Source organism: Oryzias melastigma, linkage group LG5 (genome assembly GCF_002922805.2).
Source record: "Oryzias melastigma strain HK-1 linkage group LG5, ASM292280v2, whole genome shotgun sequence".
Lineage (NCBI taxonomy): Eukaryota > Metazoa > Chordata > Actinopteri > Beloniformes > Adrianichthyidae > Oryzias > Oryzias melastigma.
Genome location: NC_050516.1, coordinates 14,311,519 through 14,323,930, shown reverse-complemented (window position 1 = coordinate 14,323,930; position 12,412 = coordinate 14,311,519). Strand labels below are relative to the sequence as shown.

General features: G+C 43.1%; 1 protein-coding gene across 3 annotated transcripts in view; it reads left to right on the top strand.

Moving 5' to 3' along the window:
* nfasca (neurofascin homolog (chicken) a) overlaps nucleotides 1-12,412 on the top strand; it is an 81,729-nt gene that overhangs the window by 889 nt on the left and 68,428 nt on the right. Inside the window, exons 1-2 of one of the 3 annotated variants that reach the window (XM_036211894.1) lie at nucleotides 6,872-6,881; nucleotides 7,457-7,461. The exons of the other annotated variants lie outside the window; for them this stretch is intronic. The gene's annotated coding sequence lies outside the window, so the exon portion shown is untranslated. Of the gene's footprint in view, nucleotides 1-6,871; nucleotides 6,882-7,456; nucleotides 7,462-12,412 lie in introns of those variants that run through there. 3 annotated transcript variants of the gene reach the window in all.

The window sequence follows — 12,412 nt, the reverse complement described above, 5'->3', positions numbered from 1 at the left end:
TCTGGCAATCGTCCAGCTTCTGCTTAGGGATTTTAAACTTAAAACCAGATGTCAGCTCAGACTGGACCTCCTTCTCTCATATGGTTGTAATTCTGAGTCCACGCAGCAGGAGGCGCTGATAGCACCTTGATTGCATGAGTAGAGTTTGATTTGGTGTCAGTTTGCTGCAGGTACAGCAAAGACCCACATGGGGGCTCTTTATCACAGCCTGAATCTTCCTGTGTCTTCTATGGTTGGAATAAAAAACAGGGTTTAAAACAACCTCTAGTGGCCTTGGGTCTTTGCATGTTCCAAAGTGCATGAGGATGTTTCCTCTCAGCTTTAAAAACCTTGATACTGCCTGGAGCTCCGTTCTCTTTTGTTCTCTTTGCCTGAATGCAGAGGAACATTTAAACTTCAGAGTGAGTCTGTAGAAGAGCTGCTTTTGGACATGTTACATGAAACCCACCAACTGTCTCATTTCAGTGGCAGCTTCATCTTTCGGCGTCTCTGAACCTTTGGGATTTTAGAGGATCTGAAGGGAAAATAAGGACTTTAAAGACGAAGAGCTTCTCCACAGAAGTTCACGTTCTTCAGTCTGCACTAACGTTTTTTAAGCTGGCTTTTAAATGAGTTCAGAGGAATTGTATCTGGTATGCAAATGTGACCGAAAAAGTTACAGTCTCATTAGTTGTCACACACATGGGTATGTAAAATTTGCTCTCTGCATTTGAGCCATTCCAAGGGGGAGCAGTGAGCTGCAGACACAGCCGCTTTCGGGAGTGGTTTAACCCAAAATTCAAGGTCTTAATGCTGAGTTTCAAGCTGGGAGTCCCATTTTTCTTTGGTATGACTTGGCCATGGATTTGAACTCACAACCTTCCAGTTTCAGGGCAGACACTATCACAATTTTGAAATCGCTTCTATTTGCCAACCATATTGTTTGAATCCTCTACTTTTGAATATGAAGGCTCCACTATCTCCTCCCTTACATGATAAGGCTTGGATCCCTTTATCTCCATAGGGTGGACATAAGTAACAAAAGAGGAAAAAGTCTGATTGGGCACTGCTGCAGTGCGGCTGTTTGACCAGCAGGTGTCAGCCTTGTGTCATAAATGAGCCCAGCAGAGTGACCTTTGAGGTCACACAGCTTCCTGTTTGACAGTCAGGGGTTGTTGGTGCATTATCTCCTGGTATTAATATGTTATTCATGCAAAGAGCTTGACTTTTCAATCCTTCGCTATCCAGTGTTGGAAAATTTGTGTTTACACCAAATTGAAGGAAAAGTAAGAAAAAAATATCATTTTTTTAGAGAAATATTGTAACTTTGCCATGTATTATTCATTATTGGAAATAATATGTAGATGATTTGTCTTGGAATAGGATCTGGCTTTTACCTGGTTGCTATCTTATTTCCAATAACATTTTAGACAGATCTTACCCCGCAAAAACATGTTTGGGAACATTTATATAGACATAATGTGTAGTTTTTATAAACTTTCCTCTGAAAACGTTACTCGTTTATTTTGCCGTTACCTCTTTTCTGTATATTTTTGCCAATTTTTTTTGCTTGTTTTGTTTTTTTTGGTCACACATGTAGACTCTTCTTTTCTTTCCTGTGAACATGTGTTACTTGGGCTCGACTGCTTCTTCCTTGGTGGAGCTGCTCTGTTTTTGACCAGAGCAGAGACTTCATCTCTTAAAAATAAAGATTTAGAGAGTATCAAAGACCCACCATCACCCGTGGGACCATGCTCATCAGGTCATCTGTGGTTTTGTTCTGACTCCAGGTCCACATCCGGTTTGTTTTTTCTGAATCAGATGTTTCCTTCGTTCAGGTGTGCCCCCCCACCATATGTGTGAACTTTAACATTGGTGGGTGTCTGTTTTCCTTGCAGCAGCCTGGCTGGCTGCCATGAGGTGGAGGTGGGGCTGGTGGGGATCTCGCAGGAGCTCTGTCTCTTTTATGAGTTCAGAGAGGAGCCTGTGGCTGTGACCCCCCCACCTGAAGAATGAACATCGAAGCCCCCTTTGGTCTTTGCGGCACTCATAAACAGCACAATGCATTCAGGTGCTGTACTTTATAATCCTGGCTGTTAATGATAAATAACTTGGACAAAGCAGCAAAGGAGCCTGCAGGCACCCCCCCCCTCCCCGCTCTCTGATCACTGAGCAGCCTTGGGAGTGGTGGTGGTGGTGGGGGGGGGTCCTCTGCAGAAGATGCTGCTGCAGGCAGTGCTAAGAAAAACAGTGCTCTAATTCTGACCCTCCTCTTCAGATTCTGAGGGTCTCTCGCGGTTCAGACCCACTGTGGGGGTCGAGACGGAGGTGAAAGAGTCTTGCTGTAATGCGCCAGGATTTCCTGGACGTCAAACATTTGGTTAGAAGATGTCTCTCACCTGTGTCGCTCCATCAGTCCGACTAAAATTCAGAGTGAATCAGGAGTTTGTATCCACAGCATTGATTGACAAGCTTAGATTTTAAGCAGGGGCTCTGCTCCATACTTCTTTCACAATGGGCAGCATAAGGATCTTACAGTTCAGCCTGGGGACCAGATGCTCCCCCCGCTGTCAGGCTGGCTGAGGACAAGTGTAAAAGGATGTTTGGACACCATGATTTCCATCCCAATAGGTTTCTCATTGCTACCAAAGTATTAAGGATCTGATGGGGACCTCGATTTTCAGGAAGACTGTCTGGATCGTGGACTTCTGGGGGGCACATGATCAGATGTTTGAGTGTTGTACTTATGTTGCAGTCAGGGATCAGCTTGTCTTTTATCATGAAGTGACTTTAATGTGTGGGAAGCCCCCTAGTGGCTTCCTAGTGAATTGATTTGACTTTGGTTTCTTCTGTGCTCCAAGAAGGAAGTGCTCTCCTGGTGAATCTACCAGTTTTTGTTCTGGGGTTCAAACTCCGGGCTTTGACAGTTATGTTCATTAAAATAAATGTATTAATTAAAATCAGAATCAAATGTGTTTCTTCAATCACTTCAGGATGAGAAGAGGACTCTCATTGTGAGACTGAAGGGAATTATGGATGAAGGGACTTAGTTTGAATGTCAGCTGTGTTTCTTTAGCTCTGAACTGGTCCACTTCCACACTTGAAGGGCTTAAGTGGTCGGGGATGAGGCAGAGGAGGAGCACTGAAGACTCCACGTTCGAGCTGCAGCTTCCTGCAGGCACTGATCAGTTACGTACAGATCAATAACTGCTGCTGTCACTTGATAGGACCATTCAGGTTTGGTTCTGGAGGTGGAGGAACATGAAGACCTGCTGACTCCCCACTCAGAAGGACCTTATGTCAGAGTTTGTTCTTGATTACAGAGAGTCTTCATGTTTGCATCACACAAAGACTAAAAAAATCTGGATATTTGCAGGAATTTGCATGTAAACTCTGGGCTTCACCCAAGATCACCCAAATCCTCCAGGACAGCTCTGCTGTATGTGTTTTAAGACGTTCTTTTGGACTTGACATTCTCAGCTCAGACCAGGAGACCTAAAGGGCGCTCTCCACCCACAGGAAGTGTTAATGAGGGGAGCCGTCAAAGGTCATCCAGCTTTCTGCTTAACAGAGCCGGTTTAACACAATAAGTGTGCGTGTGCGGGCCTGTGTTTTAATGAGATCTTATCTGATTGATCCACTGAGTGCTTCCTGCAGGTCTGACACACTCTAACCACCCTGCCTGCCCTCTGACCTTTAACCTCCACATGACTCAGGAAAGACCAGCTGAGCCTGCATGGACCTCATGTTTGTCCATGGTCACACACAGTGAAAGTGTGATCCTGTAGGATCATCTGCAGATCTCCAGCTCTGGTTATTTTGTTGTTTTAAACTTTTGCAACTATAAGTTGTCATACTTTGAAAAGTTTGTGACGTCAAACCTCCCACGGAAACGGGGAGTCTGTCATACGTGACGCCGTCAGTTTGGCGGAATACGCGGAGTACTTGGCTGTAGCTCCTGAAAGCTCGGCTCCGTGGATGCTTCTGGTGGGAAATCCTGCGTGCGACCGTCCCCACTCCAGGTTTTGTGCCGTTTGATTTTTTTAATTATCTTTTTTGTGTAAAGTTTCTGCGCCCTCTTCTGTCACGCACTCAGACAGTTATTATCTTCCGCAGAGTATCTTCAAAACTCCAGAGTTACCCAACAAGATGGTGTTGCGCAACTCTCCCACAGTTCCGAACCGCGGCGTGCAACGGTTCTAGTCCGGTTCTCACATCAGTGTTTTGTGTCATCAGAAAAACCGACAACACTGTTTTTATGTGTCAGTTTTCAGTAGAAGTGGAGCAAAGGCTGCCACATGTGTTGAAGTGTGCCACCCGGCTGCAGCCGCAGAACTGCGCCACGCACTCTGGACGCGTAAAGGGGAGCAAAGAAACTCGCTTTTCGGGCGTCTTTTAAACCGACAAACAGACAGCTTCAGCTGTGGTGTGCGCGCGTGCGTGAGAAGAAAGGGGTGTCTGTGCTGAAGCTGCAGCTTTGGGAGTAAACTCGGGTCTTCTTGAAGTTTAAACACAGCAGCAGCAGCAGCGCCGCTTCCCAGCTCTGCCAAGACTCCTGTTCCACCTCTCTGAAAGTCACTGCAGGCCCCACAGCAGCAGGGTCACCGGGGAAACGCTCAGATGAAGTCATTTAAGCCATCGGCTGTAGCTAGTCCGCTCCCGCAACACAACGGAGCCGTGATGCTAGCGGTGTAAACCCCGGGCTTACACCGCTAGCATCACGGCTGCTGAGGATCCATCCCCCTGCAAGGTGAGTACTCCTGACCACACCAAGCTCCCCCCCTTTAAGCCTCCCTCGCTCCAGATGGACAGCACCCCTCAACTCACCCACCCCGTCTTCTCTGCAGGAAACACTCTTTTGATTCTGTTTCTGTACCCCCCCCCATCACCTCGGGGGATCATCCTTCATTGTTTCGATTGTTTTGGTAGAAAGTGGGCTAAGAAAGACAGCAAGGAGGACAGACGGGTTGTGAAGAGGGGGATGGGGGGGTGGGGGGATCTTTGCTCTTTATCACCTCTGTTTAAAATACTATACATTAATGTGGATCTTTGGGAAATCGCATATGATTTTGTCATTTTTGATCATTTTCTAGAGGGAAAAGCTAGCTGGGCTCAATAACTCTGGTAGAGTGTAATGGGAAAAAAAGGTTCTGGAAGACAAGTACATCTAAAGTACTGGTCAAATGCCCTGTTTACTAAAAAAAAAAACAAGGTCCTTTAATCAAGACGACCTGGCTCCAGACATCAACAACCAAAAGTCCCCTCATATCACTCAGAAAAAAAGTTGTATTTTTACCGGGAATCCCTATAGTTACGATTTTTCTTGTTTTAAGCTTAAAAAAAAGTAATAAAAGTAGTTTTTTTAACAGTTCTGAACCCTTTGGGGTTAGGGTATATTGTATGATTTCTGCTTCTGTCAGGCACTATCTTGTCTGCAGCCAGGACCCTCTCCCTATAACATGGACTCAGCCTGACATCAGTGAGACCAATGGGGAAATGTCCAGTCTTAATGAAGATGTTTGGAGCTGTGCCCAGAAGGCAACCAACAAGTCTGGTGATGGTCACCAAAAATCAAAAAGCGATCATCTTTTGATCTATTTTCAGAAGTGTTCTCGGTGGTCTTTTAATTATGTTTTTGGTAAAAAAAAAAACTGTTTTGTTTTCTAGAACATAGTTTCTGCAGAGCGGTTGCAGTTAAGTTGATTAGAAATGATTAATTCCCCTCTGAATTGTGGGCGGGACTGTTGGCACAGAGAAACCCCGCCCCCTCTTATTTCAAACAACATTTGTTGACTGTGGGGCGGTCGACTTCTGAGTGGAAGTTTGCTGGTTCAATTCCCGCCATGTCCGTCCATGTGTCGAAGTGTCCTTGGGCAAGACACTTAACCCCAGATTGCCTCTGGTGGAAAGTTGGTGCCAGTGTTCGGTAGCAGAGTCGCCACCTGTGTGTGAATTGTGTGTGGATGGGTCTATGACTGCTAAGCACCTTGGGCCTTCAAGGAAGGTCGAAAATTGCCATACAATTTCTTATCTGGTCCTGGTTCACATCAATTTGAAGTAAAAATGATAAAACATAGAAATGTAGTTTTGAGCTTATTATCCACCAATAAAGTGGGTCTTTTACCTTTTACAACCTGGGGTCCACATGGGGGAACATCACATTACTATAGTCATGAATTGTTTTTAACTGGGGCCCTGTGAATACCTGTGTAGAGGGTTACAAATGGGTTAGAGCAGGGGTGTCAAACTCAATAACATAGGGGGCCAAAATCCAAAACATACCTTATGTTGCCGGCCGACCAGGATAAATATTTATTGAACACACTAAAACCAAATTTTTAAAACTTTAAAAACATAACTATGCATAACAAAAAGGCAGGAATATTATTCCAGAATAAATCAACTTAAACCTTAAATAACTTTAAAAATAACTTTATTTTATAAAGATTATACAAGTTAGAAATAATCACAAAATAACATCTGGTCACTCATTACAATTAAGTAAAATGATCTGGAGGGCCGGATTGAATAACCCGTTGGACCGGATCCGGCCCCCGGGCCTTGACTTTGACACGTGTGGGTTAGACAATGCTTTGTCATATCTGTTCACTTTGTGATTGGAGAGATGTTGACCTTGTGTGAGAATAATGATGAGAAGTAGAAGGAATACCTCGAGGACCTCCTCAGTCCTTCTGACATGTTTTCTGGGGAAGATGGAGTGGCTGGGACCCAATAAAGGGTCACTCCACCACTGAAGTTTAAGTCACAAAATCTATTTTGGTGGCAAAGCACCAGTATGAAAAAGGTCGTCCCTTAGCACCTCAAGTTCATAGATGTTGTGGAGTGTTTTGGCGGCTTGCCTTTGTGGTTGATGATAGGACCCACAGACTGACACGGAGGGTGTGCTCCAACTTCAGGCGAATCACAATACTCACCCTCGCTAGAGGAATGAGTCACAGTGGAAAAGGTCACAGTGAGGATCTAGGAGAAGACAGATGTGGCAGTAAGCAAAAGTGAGTGGGTGATTTTTCTATGGAGGTTATCCGTCTGTTCCTCCAATTATCTCCCAAACCTCGTCATGTCATCAGGTTCTGTGAGGCGAGCTTCAACCATCTACGACTTTAATTGGGTACTGAGAATGGCCGACCAATCATCGCAAAGGTCAGGCTCTTAAACTAAAGAGGTCCTTAATGCTATGTTCGGCTGAGTAACGATGAGCACATGCAAAGACATGCACACAGTGAAGTGATTATGGTGTGGAAGTTCATGGTCACATAACTGAAGGTCAGGCTGACTTTAAACGGGTCAAAGAGACACAGTAACAGCTTTGCAAAGAGCAGCTGTAAAGAGCTTGATTGTTCTGAGCGTGATATTTAAAATGCTTCATGTTTTATCTGTTCATGTCGCTGTCATCCTGTAACTCCACCCATGAGGACAACCACACAATGACGGTTGGTTCTTCACTCAAGAAAAAAAGCTGTGGTGTGTCGAAATGGTAAGAGGAAAGAAGTTGAAGTTGACTTGGACGATGCACTCTTCGCCACTACCACAAATTGTACATTTTTCCCCTGTTTTCAAACAAAAAAAACCTGTAGACTGAGGAGATTAGCTATTTTGGTCTCTGTGGAGACCTGAAGCCAAACCAGAACTGTGACTAAATGACGTGATTTGAGCTGTCCAACACCAGCGCTTTCAGCATAAATTCAGATGTTACAGAACTGTTGAAATCACTATTGTATTATAACTGCAAAAATTGTAGCAGTTCTAACCAAATACAACATTTTCTTTGGGCATCTATCTGTCAAAGTGTAATCATCCTTGTACTTTTTTTGACAACTCTCCTGTCATTTTTACCAGGGCTCCCATATTTCCTGCCTATGACTCTTCTGCATAGAGTCTGTTTGCTGCTTTGACTCTGTGACTTTGTCTTCTATACAAAAGCCTTTTGGGTATTTATACTTTGCTCGTTTTTTTTATGCTGTTCCTTCCCCACCTTTTGAAGAGGTTTTCCCTACTGTAGAGTTGTATTTTTTAAATAACATTTCTTCTTAAGGTGTCTCTAAACTCTTGAACCCCTTGATCTCACAGTTCTTAATTACAACAGGTCTTTCTTAAAACTACAACAATCTATTTCTCTCAAAATATTTAAAAGGATAATTCACAACCAAATGATGGACAGCTGCTTGGACCATCAAATGGGAAATTGAGGTTTAGCACTGGGGAAGTTCTTGGTTGAACATGAGTGATCTGGGTGGGGTACCACAGGGCTCAATTCTATTACCTCTTGTGTTTCTTTGATATTTATTTTTGCTTTAATTCTAAGCTCAGTATAGGATTTCATTGCAATGCAGATGATTTCCAAATTCCTATCCCTCTAAAAAATAACAAACACTGTGTGATGCCATTACTAAATTGTCTTCAGGACATTAGGGGGATGTTCAAGAACTTAAATAAATGATAAAGGCAATTCTGAACTAATGCTTTTTGGCATCTACTTAGATAACATTTTTTGACTTACAATAGGCTACTTGGCACAATTCATTAAGTTTGTCATGAATCAGACCCTGTATCTCCCTCTGGCCATCAGCGGGGATCTATCACTTAAGTACTAGCACTTCCTGGGCCCCTGCTGTCACTCCCAGAAGCCCCACAGCTCTGCTCATTATAAAGTCTTGTTTTTGCCCCTTTGCCTGTATCGCTGAGCGTTCTTAACCTGACCAGATCTTCTGTTTCATTTAATTATTTGCCGCCTGCCCCACCCTCACCTAGACCCTGACCATTCTTTTTGTTCTCTGATGCCTTCATGCTCGTGTTTGACCTCTGCCTGCCTGACCCTGATTTAGCTTTGAGAACTTTTCGCTGGTCTTTACTCCTGTTCTACTGTCTGCGCCCATAAAACCTGCTGCACTTGGATCCAGCCGTCTGCCCGTTTGTGACAAAGCTCATTATCACAATTTGGGGGTGGAAGTGAACTGATCCTAATAAGTTTGACTAACTAGCTAGTCTAGACAACTCAAGAGAAGGCAGCTATTTAAGGAATCAATGTGAGACAGTAATCCATGCCTTTATAAGTACTCAGATGGATTACTGTAATGTAAGGCTGGACGTTAGTTGGCACTATTGCTTGGATGCCTTGGTTCAAGTCCCAGCTGGGTATTTTCTGTGTAGGGTTTCCATGTTCTTCCAGTGCTTGGATTGGTTTCAAGTGAAGTGTGGTTGTGCCTCTGTATGGCCCTGCAGTGGACTGGTGATCTGTTCAGATTGTAACCTGGATTTGCTTGAGAGGAGCTGGGTTGGCTTCCGAGACACGATGAATGCCTTTCATAGGAACCAGTACTTCTATTGCATCGCTTCTGAAGGTCAAAAATGTTGCCCCACATTTGAACAGGCACACAGATGTCCAAACATGCAAGCATGGACTGTTTGAAGACAATTGAATAAGTTGGGTTGTGCACCTAAAAATAGATGTCTTTTGAACAATCCCTAAGCAACAGACATAGACGCTCAGGTTTCTAAAACTCCCATCTGCTGTGTCAGCATCATCTGATGCTGCATGTAGCCAGGTCCATGCTGTCCTGTCAGGTTACAGCAGGAATTGTTTCCACTGCCTCAAAGCTAACTACAAAGCAGGAAATGGTAGTGGGATCCTCAGAGTTTGTTCTCGATGTTGATTGCACCCTTTGAGGACCAGCAAGACCCTAGAACCAATTTCTATCAGTTCTTGTCATTTGTTTGTTCGCTTGTTTATTCACATGTCCTCCTATTTTCTGTGAACGTTTCTATGATGAAGCTCATCAGCTGCTTATGTTTTCAAAACCCACTGCAGATTTCTAGTGTTGGAAGGCAGTGGAGTGTGACGATTCAGAGCTGAAGACCAGGACTGGGATTAGAGAGCAGCTAGGGCATATTAAAGGTACAACATATGTTTAAAGTGTGACCTTCAGCACATCTGCGCCTGGTGGAGGGGGGGCGGGGTTGCAACTCAGCATTGTGGGATTGATGAGGGTCAGCCCTCACATTCTCCTCAGGACCAGCTCGTGCTCATTGACACCTTCACTTAAAGAGTCTCTGCAGCTCACTAGGTCTAGTACCCCAGAACAATTACAGGATCTTTCTTTCTGAATGACTAAACTTGAAGGAATGGAAATGTAATGAGTAGTTTGATTAAACATTTTTATCTAAATTTACTACAACCAACATTGACACATTTTCTTCAAGTTTTAACATTTTGGTAGCAACATGATATAAAATATCCTTTTTTTAATGTTTATTTTACAAATACATTAACTACTTAACCCATTGTAGCCTGAATTTATGTCCAGCAATGAAAATGGAAAAACTTCCAGAGTGCAGAAGAGAGTAGATTTCCAGTAGGTGCCAAATCAAGGTAAGTTTGGAGCAGATGATGTTTATCTAATGTTTGTCTGATTCTCTGATCTTAAATCAGAAATGCTCAAACTTGTACTCAGTACTTTATTTTTTATTTTCTTATTTGTTTAGGTGATTATTTTTTACTTCTATGGGAGTCAAATGCTAATACTTAACCCACATTTTCTGCGTGTGTGCTAGCTTGTGAGGGGCCTGAGCCCACTTAAAGACGTAACCCTAGAATTGCCCCTCAGTGAACGGAACAATGGGGTCGGGTGAAATGAGTTTGAGCTCGGGTGACTGGCTCCACGTTCCCCACAGGAACGATAGATGTTTGTGTCAGCAGCTCCTATAAGGAAAGTTGATCATCCTAATGAGGCAGAATGTAATTAGACTCAGCAGTGAAGTGTGAATGTAGGTTGGGTTACGGTTAGTGGGATATCAACAGGTTAAAGTCAGGTCTGGGTTAAGTTCCACCAGACTAATAGAAGTCAATGCAGCATCCTTATGTGGGTACGGCTGTAAAAGTGTGTGTTTGGGTCTTCTTGTAGCTCCAGTTAGCAATGTCGTTTCCAAATATAACCCCAGCCTGGGGTCTCCTCCCATCTGCAATGCTGCATGTAGGTCAGTGGCCCACCTCCACACATTCACACACACAGATCCATGAATCAGTCTGTTACCTTCCTGCTGCCCCTGTCTGCTGACCTGCTCCTAATGAAGGTGCTCCAGAGTCAGTCAGCCTTTTACTAAACTGGGTTCAACTCAGGGCTGCAGGCTGGAACAGTGGCTGGCGCTCTTGCCTCACAGTGAGAAGATGCAGGTTTGAATCCCGGCAGAGACTTTTCAGTATGGAGTTTGCATGTTCTCCCTGTCGGTTTTCTTTGGGCACCCTGGCTTTCTCCTACAGCCCAAAAACATCTTGGGTTAATTGGTTTCTCTAAAGCAGGGGTCTGCAACCTCTAACAGTAAAAGAGCCATTTGGTCCAGGTTCTTATGGACCGAAACTCAGCGAGAGCCTCGAAGTCTTAACTCAAATTTAGAAAAATACACTTTATGTTTTTGAGGTCATTAAGCCATTCATTTAAAAATATATATATTTGAAATTTTCTATACTATTAAGTTTTTCTGTATATAACGAATTCAACTTATTTCATTTTTGACAGTTCTTTTCAAAATAAACACATCCTGTGTTTAACCCATGTGCTATCTTGTGGGGTCCAGATGACCCCACTCACACCGTCATCATACCTAGGATAGCAGAAGGATCAGATCCTTCAGCTGCCACTGATTTACTTTAATTAAAATGCAAGAAACATGAGATTTTCTTTTATTATATCTTTGTTGTTCCTTCATCTTTTTTCTTCTTTTACTAGTGAATAAAGAGACAAGCGTTTTTATATGTAGAATCCATTTTTTAATCTCCATGTAAATGCAATGAGATAATATAATAATATAATAATAAACCACTTTGACAGTAGATTAAACCTTTAACTATCATTTTGATCAGTTAAAAATCTAAACATAAATTAATTAGCTAAATAATCATGTAAGTCTTAAATTTTCTTTGAAGCCAAGGAGCTCCAGTGGAGGGATAAAAATGTCTCAGAAGCCTCAGGTTGCACAACCTGCTCTAAAGTGTTGCTTTAGGTGTGTATGGAGGAGATTGAGTGCACTGGGACAGACTGGCGACCTGTCAAGGTCAAGGGTTTACCCCGCTTTCACCCTGTATTCGCAAGGGCAGGCTCCAGCAACCCTGTGACCTCAAAGGATATTGCAGGTTAAGAAAATGAATGGATGAAGTTCAACTATAAATATATAGTCATATACATGCAAATGTAAACATCATTTAGTTTTAAAATCTGAATGAATTCACTAAAAAGACTGCACTGAAATAAAGTTAAAAAGCAGCCAAAGTCTACTAAAGTCTTTTAGAAAGTTGGAGTTCATTTCAAAAGAAGGTTAGCAGACTAGTTGAGATCTTTATTTAGACAGAAGTGAAGAGCCCTCAGATGTTTGTGGTTGAAAAGACCTTTCAATTCAATTCAATTCAATTCAATTTTATTTA